This window comes from Octopus sinensis, linkage group LG8, assembly GCF_006345805.1.
Source record: "Octopus sinensis linkage group LG8, ASM634580v1, whole genome shotgun sequence".
In the NCBI taxonomy this organism is placed as follows: domain Eukaryota; kingdom Metazoa; phylum Mollusca; class Cephalopoda; order Octopoda; family Octopodidae; genus Octopus; species Octopus sinensis.
Window position 1 is genome coordinate 99,249,454 of NC_043004.1, and position 12,500 is coordinate 99,261,953.

Below are 12,500 nucleotides of genomic sequence, written 5' to 3' on the forward strand. Positions count from 1 at the left end.
ACTCACATAATATGTAAGCGCATACACTTATATAATTTCATGTGCATGCGGCTGTGTGAGTATTTGAGTATGCGGGAGAGTATACGTATAATTATTGAGTACATAAATGTATGTGTATGCCAATAGAAATGACGTGTATCTTTTAACACATCTCGAAAAGAATTAAAATACCTCAATGTAGTCTATAGATTTTCTTCCTGATAGAATCTGCCGATTGGTATAATCTTTCCGAAAAATCTGAGATAGCTAATCAGATTGGCGAAATCTTTTCACCACCGATGTCTCTTATATTTATTTGTGTCAAAGATTGTCTTACGCAAATATCAGATTACAGAAGGTTCGCTTGCATGTGAAATGTCAAGACATTTATAGCCTGAAATCTGGTAGATTGCCAAGACAATAGCAGTGGAATGGTAACAGAAAGAGACTTTCCAATAGTTTATTACACCTCGCAAAAATTTAATTATTCTTTGCAGTGATAGTTCTTGCTTACTTTATACATATCATCTGACGAACAGCTCTATTGGCACAGTCCAACAGACAAACGGACCTTCACACCAACTGACCATATGTATAAATTACTAGGTTGGTAATCAAACTTTTACTTTCGATTTCGATCAAGGTGATATATCTCAAAAAGAAAGCGGAGTGGGATGCGGAGGTATTGATGCATTTTCAGATGTTATAGATAGCATGATTGAAATAAAAATATATTTCTCCTGAAATTGGAATTGGTACTATAGGCTGGAGGTTCTCTGCTAGCGGTTTACTTTCAGTCAATGATACACATACATATGGCGAAATAAAATAATAGGGTGTGTGGCTTAATGGTTACTATTGCGCTCACGATCTTAAGGTCATAAGTTCGATACTCGGCAGCGTATGGTGCCCTTGAACAAAACATTTTATTTCACATCGTTTCTGTTTACTCAGCTGGCGAAAACGAGTTGTATTTTTATGTGAATATTCAGTATCACGCTGAATCTCCCTGAGAACTACGTTGAGCGTACGCATGTTTGTGAAGTGCTCAGCCACTTGCCCGTTAATAACTCGAGCAGGTCCTTGCCTTGATCGGATCAACAGGAACACTCGTTGTCGTAACTGACGGGGTGCAAACTAATAATAACATTTTAAAAAAACATTTAATCAATAACAACATAGGAACTTAGATTATTTTTAGTTACTGTTGTTGTTTAGCCAAATGGCAGGCGCTCTCAAGTATACTGATATTCAAAAGCATTTAAACCATAGCCCGACTGTATTTATTTTCAAATATAGTATAAGATTACGTAAAACAATGAATCCATCCTTTTTTATTACGATAGGTGTAGCTAGATGTGATTTAACTAGTTACTGTCGGTTGCCCCCATGTTCATTGTACTCGAGCTGATCTACGGCATTCCAGCCTTGACCATTATGTTACTTTCTTATCTACAGGGAACCCAAATCCACTTTATTCAATTGGTGCTTTTCTAGGACAGTTCTGCTTCGAGGTTATATTTTCCTAAGATTTCTAGCAAAATTGCATATTATGTTAGCATATTAGAAGTTGTGACGAACCAGTACTCGTTACTGCCATTCATGTTTGTGTCTCATTTGTACCAATCTTTTATCTTTTATCTTTTACAAGTTTTAATCATTTGACAGAGGCCATGCCGGGACACCACCTTTAAAAAGTTTAGTCGAACGAATCGACCCAAGACTTATTTTTTAAGCCAACCACTCATTCTATCAATCTCTTTTGCCGTACGCTAAATCACAGTTACGTAAACAGCGACAAAGACATACACACATAGAGATATACATATTTATATACAACAGGCTTCTTTCCGTTTACGACTACCAAATCCACTCACAAGGCTTTGGTCGGCCTGAAGCTTTAATAGAAGACGCTTGTCCAAGGATCCAGCGAAATTGAACTCGGAATCATGCAAGCTTCTTACCACATTAAGTGTAAAGAGATTGTGCGATATCCATGCGCAACTTTAATGGTATTAGAAATAACAAAAGTGAACTGAAGCAATATAATATACATAAAATTTCCTGGAATATCACCTCCGGCTCTGTTGCACTCAAAATCCCATCACTAAATGCTGTTTACTACCAAATAAATTATAATCACGTAAACTTACGATTAATAGCTTTCCAGAAATGACAGCAATTTTTTCCCGGTAGATTTTAGTTTTAAAGAGTGTACTTAGGATTACGTTAGCTAGAGTTCTTTCCTGTTTTTCAAGACAATAGTTTGTTGCCGCCGTTTTAACTCCGTTATCGAGATCCAGAGTGGATCTCAGAAGGTCCTCCTCTTGCTTACGGAAAACGACTTCCAGATCGGATTCCAAAAGAGGCAGGAGCGCTGGCACCAGTGTATTGCTGTGCAAGGTGACTATTTCGAAAGAAATGATGTTAAAACATATAAGGCCTTTTTTACTAACCATAAATAGGAAACCATAAATAGGGAACGTCTTGATACCTCCACGTATTATACTGATTTTATTATATTCATATAGAAATTTAAATACGAACTAGTTTAAATCTCATCAGTAAATGATTAGTTTTGCTTTATATCGATCATGAATACCCGATAAATTACTGTGAAATTTTCGAGGGTGACTCTTAAGCATCTCCTTTTTATGTAGGGAGCTCTTTCCACTTTCTAGTGAACCTGTATTGGCCAGATTGGAGCAATCTCAAGTATAATGAGCCGAAATTGTGAAGATAAACTGGTACTTAACTGAGGAAAGAAAACTTCGAATGACCCGTCCTTGTTTTCTTTTTATCGTCTATCTCGATGTTTTGTTGTCCCAGTTTGTATGTATATATATATATATATATATATATATATATATATATATATATATATATGTGTGTGTGTGTGTGTGTGTATGTATATGTGTATATATATATATATGTATGTATATGTGTATATATATATATATATATTTATGTATGTATGTGTGTGTGTGTGTGCGCGCGAGCCCTTCTTTATACCTTAAAAGAAATCGCTAATGACAGGTGAATCGTTTACTCTTAATTTTAGCACTCAAAGTAAAATTTATAACATAATTCATAAAGTTATCAACTTGCGCATAAACATCGGTGGGCGTTTGTGGGACGCCTGACACAAGAACAATAGTTCGCTAGAACTTGCTGAACATTTTAAATCAAATGGTTGCGAAGTTATGGAGCATCTGAAGGTAGACATTCTCAGAAATTATAGTTACTCTACTGCACTTTCAGTCCCCAAATCACATGATGATACGAGGTGGTATCACAAAGCTCTCGGACTAGTTATGTTTAATAAATAAAAAACTCATTTACCTACGTTTTAACATTATTGCCTTCGAAATAGTCACCTTGCTAGAAATACACCAGTGTTCCAGCCACTTTTGGAATCCGGTCTGGAAGTCGTTTTCCGTAAGTGAGTGGAGGACCTTCTGCGATTCGCTCTGAATCTGAATAACGGTGTAAAAATGGTGACTTTTAAGATGCCTTTTCTTCTTGGGAAAGAGATGAAAATCCAGACGTGCGAAATCTGGTTAATAGTGTGGGTGCAGAAGCGATACCATGTTTTTGGCGAGTAGCCCACAAGTGAAGAAACAGGATGCATGGTGGTTGTGCAGAATCTAATTATTTGCGCTCCACAAATCCGGTCTCTTTTGCTGAATGCCTGTAGAGGCATATAAACTCATTAGGGAGAGCTTCACGCAAGACGTGAGAACCTCTAATGTAAAGGCCACGAGTAGGCTTTTAAAGGGGAACCCCAACAACTCATGGACGTTGAGACACTTGACCTCCAGCGATACCTGAATGGTAAGTGCACGCCCCTTTGTGTCTTCTCTAAATTCTGTGCGGTCATCGTGAGTTGTTTAAGAGTAGGTAGCATAAATGTTCGTGGCCTGGTGTCGCCCTAGAAGCAGGGTCACCGCTCAACGTTTGGATATCTCTTGGTGGATGTCTACCACGACTGGAAGCAGGACGGGAGAATACCCAGTACAGTGAGCCGTGGCGAGGTGGTGCTCCTGAGAAAGGACCCAAACGAGGGGACCAATTAGATAAGTTTAGGCCCATAACTCTTCTGAACGCAGATTATAAGATTTTGGCCAAGGTATTAGCCAAGAGGTTGGCATTAGTCGACGAAAAGCTGGTCGGTGACGCGCAGACAAGCGCTACCCCTATAGTCACAAGCCACGACAACTTCCACCTTAGGTGCTACACGACAGAGACGGTAAGGAAGGAAACTGATATGGATGGAGCCCTGGTCAATTTGGATCAATAGAAAGCTTTTGTCCCCGCTGCGGCTTGTTTCGGTCTTGTTTTCAGAGGCTGGATCGCTGCAATGTATAGCGACATATCTTCGGTGGTCCAAGTAAACGGCCACATGTCGGAATCGTTTAGTATCGCTCTTTCGAACCGTCAAGAATGCCTATACCCTCCCCTTATCTACGTACTGACTCTCGAGTCATTACTAAGAAAGTTATTTTTGCGATCTAGGATGCAGAAGTTTCGTGTCAGCATACAGGGACGACGTAACCGTAATAGTTTCGGACATCTCAGAGATCGAAGTGATCGGCACTAACTTAAGGGAGTACGAAACGGTGCCAGAAGTAAAAATTAATCAGAACAAGTCGGTGGATTTGCAGCTCGGCTCCTATAAGGCACTGTAGGGCATTAGACGGAAGGACCGGTTAAATTGTTCGGATTTTGGTTTGGTCCGGACCGCGAGGCCAGTCTGACACAACAATAAACTTATGTTTCAGGTGCGAAGCCAGCAAGTTTTGAGAGGCGTAGGTTCTGTCGAGTACTTCGGCTTCAGTTTTTTACTGGTACTTTATTTTACTGATCTGAATCACATTTAGCTTTATACCAAAGTGAAGTCTATCTGAGCAGGATTTAATCAGAGAATTTAAAGAAATTAACGCTCTGTTGACTCTATACTTCGCTGCTTGTATAATAATAATAAATATTAACGACACCAGAAATGAGAAAAGAAACCTCTATAATATTCGTGATGTCCATCAAGTTAACAATGCCATGGACAGCTGCCGGCTGAAATCTATCTGAGGTATTCTCTGATATGGCATCTACGTGTCAGTGTCTTTGCCAACTTCAGCATTCCAATTCGTTAATCTCTTTAATCCAGGCTCATTAAATCGATCGTAAACCTATTTTTAAATGCTTCGATAGTAAACTCTAAATACGTGTTCAAATAAAAGTGCATTTTATTCATCTCGCAATTATGCTTCATTTGGTTTTTGTTTGAGCAGAACAGCTGGAAATTTAGAAGAACAGAAATGGTATCCATTAGTTTTACATGGAATTTTTCTATTTGATCGAACCGGAAAATTCTGGCAAAATCCTATCAATTCCTAACTGCCCTATGTATATTTTTATTGAATTTTGTTTCTATATGATTTCTTATATATGTTTGTGTGCGTTTGTGTATGTGTGTGTATATTTGTATGCATGTATGTACGCATGTATTTATGTATGTAGTATGTATTTATATACTACGTATACATATGAACAAATAAATACATTCTCTCTTTTATGGGCATTTTCTCCATATTAATATGCAGGGATGGCTTTTGTTAAAGGCTATTGCGTTTATATTTTTACAGTTGGATTCACTTAACCCGAAGTATAAGTAAAACAAGTCAGTCAGCGAAGGTGAAGAAAGCCGCGATATTTGTCTAAGAGGTTGAACATAAATAAATAAGATCTTGTTTTACACACCAGTGTACCAAAAGAATGAGCCCACAAAGTTTCCTTCGTCCGACCAGTCGACCAACTAGAAATAGCAAAATGATCTTCCTTAAATGGCATTCTATCAGCTTCTAATAGAAGGATACATAGAACAATATAATCGTAGATAACTATCGCTGCATTAAAATGATAAGTCATCATCGTCATTGTTTGACCGTGGTCGAGACAATGGAATTTACCATGCTACGCCAGACTTCACGGTCCATCATGCCATTACGGAGGTCCTGTTGCTGGATGCCTGTATCCCTGGATATTACATCAGGGTAGGAGAGTGTGCGCCCTCTGGTATTGCGAGTAGATGGCTTCCAGAGGAAAAAGAGTAGAAATTACCTCTTTTTCAGCTCTACAACAATGTCCAGCAAACTGGACTCTCTTACCTTTCAAAAGATAAGTAGTCATTTTTAAAATGTCTTTGATCATACTTCTACAGGGTGAGAGCTGAATTGATCTTATACATCAAAACAACAATACTTTTTCAACTTCGCAATAACAATGCCTGCAGAGTTGTCTGAACGTCGTGACACGACCGGCGAGCAATATGAACCATACCTCCTTTAAAGAACATCTTTCGGATTTAAAAATGGAAGGACATTCTGTATGATATAGTTATATGATTCACTGAACCTAAATAAAAAGGTGATGATGATTGGCTTGGGTGCCTTCATTCATAATTCAGCTCGTTTAAGATTGACCTGTGGCGAAACAGCAATAGAAGGGCTGTTTTATTGCGGTTTACATCGTATTCACATAATTAGAATCGAAGAAGTAACCTCTAGCAGCTTCTAGATAAGTGCTGTCCATTCATTTGTCAATAGTTCGCTCTTCAGAATTATCGACTTTGTACCAATTTAAGAAATCGTAATATTATGATAACTCGCATTTATTTTACGCTAAAATAATGGTAATGCAATTCAGAGTAATTGGAATTTTCATAGATTCTTTATTGTTAAATTTACATCCCTGCACTTCAGGCAGCAGACTACTTTACAACCAAAGAATAGTACAGATTTCTTTTTCTTCTGTAACACGGGATCTCAAAAACATTCAAAGGCGATGTGAGATGCTCATCGTCTTTCTGATACGCTGTATAGGGCCCATCCCAGAGGCGAAAGCCGATTGGTCCACAACGATTGCACAAGTTGTGGACTTTCCGTTATAAAACCTGAAGTAAAGGAAGAGAAATAAATTGAATGGGAGAAGACAATGGTTGAATATAGGCTGATAAATGCAGCTTCAATTCACTGTGTAACCTCAACATCATAATAACCATCACTATCGACAACAGCTGCGGTACCACCACCACAAACACCACCATCTTCATCATCATCATCATCATCGTTGTCGTTATCCTTATCATCATCGTCATCATCATCATAATCATCATAATCATCATCATCATCATCATAATCATCATAATCATGATCATGATCATCATCATCATGATCATCATAATCATCATCATCATCATCATCGTCATCATAATCATCATCATCATCATCATCATCATCATCATCATAATCATCATAATCATCATAATCATCATCATCATCATCATCATCATCATCATCATCGTCATCATAATCATCATCATCATCATCATCATCATCCTCATCATCATCATCATCCTCATCATCATCATCATCATTACTGTCATCATCAACATCACCATCAGCCACATCTTTACCATTCACTAACAACATCACCACCACCACCACCACCAATTTTAACGTTTGGCCTTCTCTTATACAACAGGAACATGAAAAATTAAACTAACCATTCAACATCGCGAACTGCTCATTTAATTCTGCTACGAAATTTCATGACTTTTCCTATTAGACTGAAAGCTGAAAATAACAAATATTGAGTATTTTCAAATGGTTAAAAGCGGCCATACTGGATATCATTGCTTTAGTTTCGACTCAGTCTGAGATGTACTTCATTACCAGTTCTAAAGAATTACTAGATTTCATTTCTCTCAGCGCCCTCTATAGTTCTGGTATTGTTTTGTGGTTTTCCAGGGCACCGAACTAAAGTTGTTTTCGCATTGACCGACTACAGATATCGTATCACAGGATGATTACTAGTTAATGTTGACAGCACCACCAATGTTATTAACGATAAACCAGGTGTTACTCCTTTCCATGTATTGTTGGATGAATTTATGGGCAGGTGTGTCTCGTGCTTTTCCACATCCTCCCTCTGCCAAAACATGAGGCAAAAACAAATAACATCAACGATGCATAGATTTAGAACAAAGCTTAATTACTAGAGAATGAACACCAAATGACGGACCAAAAACACTCATAGGTTGATTCGGGACACGTCGCAGACAATCTGGATAACCTAAGCATATTCCTCCTCTTAGTTTCGACAAACAATCTATATCTGTATTGTTAATGTAAGGCAGTTTTGCCACAGAGGTTTCGATAGCCACCCCGATGTACTTACTGAACAGCACATCGTCCCACTGTAACCTTGCCTTCCTCATAAAGTGATACTTTTAGAAGTTGATGGGGGCTTCGTCTGTGAGTAAAAGCTCTACTTGCTAGTTTTCAATCGCGTTCACCATAAAATAATGTCTTCTCCATAGTCACTCGGCAAAGGAGACTATCCTCACTTCTCTATCAAAAGTAAGTAGTGAAATAATCCTCGCGATAGACCTCGCACGTGCAAGACTATATAAAAATACTTGTGGTAATTGCAATGTGATATGATAATCGTATATACGAGTGCAAGAAATAAAATATATAGTGTAGAATATCTTTCGTACTGAATATTGTCTGCTATAAATATATTACTTTCAGATAGTGTGAACCCCCATTACATTTAATAAACTATAAAAGAAAATAATACAAAACAAAAACCGAAACAAAAATAAACAAGACTTGCTAAAACTCCCAAATCACTTTAGGCCCTTCATTACCAGTAAAGATACTGGTTATTGAGATTTTTTTGTAAAATTCTTGTTAGCACCTAAGCTAATTCTTTCCTTTTGCCTTTTACGGTTGTCTGTATATTGGTATTGCTGTTATTATTATTTATATTATCAATATTATTGATATCATTATGATCAGGTTTAGTAGTTTCGCTGCTATTACCATAACTGTTGTTATTATCAACATTATGGCAATTGTTTTTTATTGTTCTTGATGTCGTTATTATAATTATTTTCTTACTATTATTATATTTCTGTATTTCAGAATGTTGCATCCATTTTGTTCTTAATGAAATCTTTACTAATATTTTGACCATTTTTTGGAAGGACGCTTTATTGAAATAATAGCGTAATTTATATTCAGATATTCCTCTTTGATAATGACTATCACCTCAGGGTGTAGTGTGTATACCTGTGAAAGTCACGTGTGTACGTACGCATGTATTAAAGAAAATCAGTGTTTGTATGTGTGTAAAAGCAACTCTCCACACACATATATGTATGAATAAATATCTACGTATGAAAGCGTAGTTGTGAATGTTGATCGCTAAATTGATCGTTGATTTTTGACAAAACAATGACAATTTATCAAAAATACGGTCCTTCATGGGTATAAATAGATTCACTTGTTACAATACTCGTTCTTCGCAACAAACTGCAGAGAAGAAAAGGTTATAGCACAAATAATCACAGAAACGAGACAGAAGCCACAACAGCACATAGCAGTTACTCTAATCATGTAACTACTTCATGCCATTGGCCTCCTCAGAGTTAAACGTCAGTTACATAGTAAAACTAACCTCTAGTTTTAGGACATTATTATGCAACTCTCTTATTAATGTAATTTACGACTAAAATAATAAACCAGCAAGATAGAATCTGTAAACTGCCCTCGAATAAGTAGTAATGATGTTGTTGGTACCAGTAGTAACATTAAAAAAGAGACTATACAATTGGTGTTGTATGCGAGAAATATTTAGACAGAGATAATGACATCCATTGCAGAAGAAAGTGCGATAAACATAAATTTTAGTCATGGGAAATTCGACGGATGTGCAGTTAGAGACCTAAAGGCACTTCGTAATTGAAGCTCCCGCGATATTACTGGTATGGACGTTAGTAGATGTTGTTTACATTCTCCTTGTTTTATATCAATGTCAATGGCAAAGAAAGAGAAAGAGAAAGAAAGAAATACAAAGAGGCAAATAGACAGTTACACCTCTACTGTGGATAACATAGGAAGTGGAGGAGACCCTCTTCAGTCATGAATGACAGGGGATTGCACCTAGAAAGTTACCCTCCCAGGCACAAGTCCGGGAAAGGTTGTTTATGGAAGACCAGCAGTCACCCATGCATACCACTGATGTTATCCAAGGGAAAGGCAAAGGCCCATACAGCTTGGCATCAGTGATGACGTAACTCATTTCTACAACTGAGTGAACTGGAGCAACGTGAAACAAAGTGTCTTCCTCAAGAACACAACAAACAGCCCGGTCCGGGAATCGAACTCACAACCTCACGATCGTAAGCTCGACGCTCTAACCACTGAGCCATGGGCCTTCACTGTGGATAACATAGTGCAGTATGAATTTCTTGGAAAGCCATTCCATTTAAGCAATGCTTCATATAGCAACGGTAAAGCAAAGTCCAGAGGAACTGACGAATGGCAGGCAATCCAAAATCATTATTGATATAATCTGCTGCTTCACTAAACTAATAAGTTACGCTTTCAAGTCCTACCCACGGGATTCTAGTAATGTTAATGATACGTGTTTACCAGTTGCATGTCATTGTCTAAAGAGAATATATCCATTAAGTTTACCACTCTGATGTTATGTTGCATGACGTGGACAATGAAACAAATACAATTATAGCTAATTACATAACACTCCATACCTCATATGGATATTTTAATTCTAGATAAGTGTATCTTCTTTCTAGTCATGCTCCGGAATAATTGCGATTGAAATTATGATATTTCAGTACTAGTCAAAAATTGTTGCTCACAATTGGGATGATAAATCTCAAATTATAGGAAATCAAGTTGTGAAATATCTGCTTACATTAATCCATGTGCTTTGCAGTGTACTACATGTTTTCTTCTTGTATGATAAATATTGTTGTATCACTCCCCTTTGGAGCCATTCCTAGTTTGGCATATGGCTTCTCGATTAAATGGGATTGACATATGCTTGGAAAATTTAGGTAAGAATGAAGGATAGTGTTATCTTCAGGAAAGTGAATGATATTGGTCTTGACGACAAATAGGTAATTGATGTTCAAAAGATAGAAAGTAGGAACAAAACTAAATATGAGAGCAGACGTGAATTGATACGTTGTGTTACAAATGTACTTTCATCAGCACATACCGAAATTATGTGATCTAATATGAAGCTACGAATCTAAGTGAAGTTAGACGGATGAAGCCCATAGATGGGACGTTTTTATAGGAGATTTGAATGCCATACATGGTGAAGACGTTGTGATATACTCGGAAAGGAGACTGCTTTCTAAAATCTCGCAAATACAAGAAACGACTTTTGGTTACATAAGTGAATATGTCTCGCTTATTTCACCCAATGGTCTTCGTATAGCATAAAGATTCTCTCCGTAATGACAATGAGAAAGAGAGAGAGAATCAAAGTATTGGAGAAAGTGTTAAGTGTCCTCTCCATTACCTATGTTATACATTGGAAGCAGGTGCGAAAAGGTGCGATGATTGGAAGGAACAGAAGTGTTGAAATTTATAGTGTGGGGCACAACGACGTGTTTCTTGAAATCAGAATAAATTACTGGAGTAGTACAGACTGAATAAGTTGAAGGATGTGACGGTGTATGAGTTTGATGGGAAGGATACTAATATTGCCAATGACCTTGAGTAACGACATAGGTTGATATACTTTCATACTTAGCGTATAAGTAGGAACAGTGGCAAAACTGGTGCGGTGGAAAGGTTTAAAGGTTTTACATATAGTTTATCCAGTGTGCACAATATGGAAATTGATGTAAGGCAAGCAACGTAGATGAAGACATGATTCGTAGGAATATTGTTAATAGATCTATTATAATCAAGAGGCCACAGAATTCAGGGCACTGCAACATTAGTGGACATTACTTTGACAAAGATTAGCTGCCATTTGTGAGTCAAAGGAGCTTGTAGTCTATTTGCGACAAGAAGACACTCTGCATGGTTCGGGCTGTGGTTTTTCAAAAGTTGTTGTCCTGGATAAATACCGCTCACTTTTCAGGAAGTAACTAAATTTTTATGGGTGTTGCAGATTCTGTTTCCTTTTACCTGGACACCCGCAGCACCTGAACAGTGGAATATTATTTTTTTTTTGTGTGGGGGGAATGCTGAGAAGGTACATATCCAAAAAGGCAGTTTCATACACAAATGTAACAATGTTTTGATGGTTTAAAAGTAAAACACATACTACTAGGATTAGCTTGTATAGACCTGGTGGAATTTCGAATATTCGGCTGGCTTGAAGTGCCACAGGGTCTGAAATATGGAGGTATTTTGTATTACTGGATGTGCAACGGATAACTGCGATGTAACAGAAGTTATGGAAGTTATATTTGGAACTGAGAAAGATATTAAAAGTGCTTGGAAAATGTGTGTTATATATGCGTAAAAAGGGATTGAAACAAGTTGATGTTGCGAGTTGAAGATTGCATAATATTCGGTTTTTGACATATTGCTCATATCAGCGGTATTGTTCTACAAGGAGTGTCACTAGTGTTAAAGTCACCGAGGGTGATAAGCCCCCCCCCGCGCTTTCTTCGATCATGAATAACC

The 12,500-nt window shown here is 37.5% G+C and overlaps 1 long non-coding RNA gene across 1 annotated transcript in view; it reads left to right on the top strand.

Moving 5' to 3' along the window:
- Window positions 1–6,692, top strand: part of LOC118764462 — a 20,092-nt gene extending 13,400 nt beyond the window's left edge. The window contains exon 3 of the long non-coding RNA XR_005000272.1: window positions 6,682–6,692. This is a non-coding gene — a long non-coding RNA (uncharacterized LOC118764462). The remainder of the gene's footprint in view (window positions 1–6,681) is intronic.
- The last annotated feature ends 5,808 nt before the right edge of the window (window positions 6,693–12,500 follow it).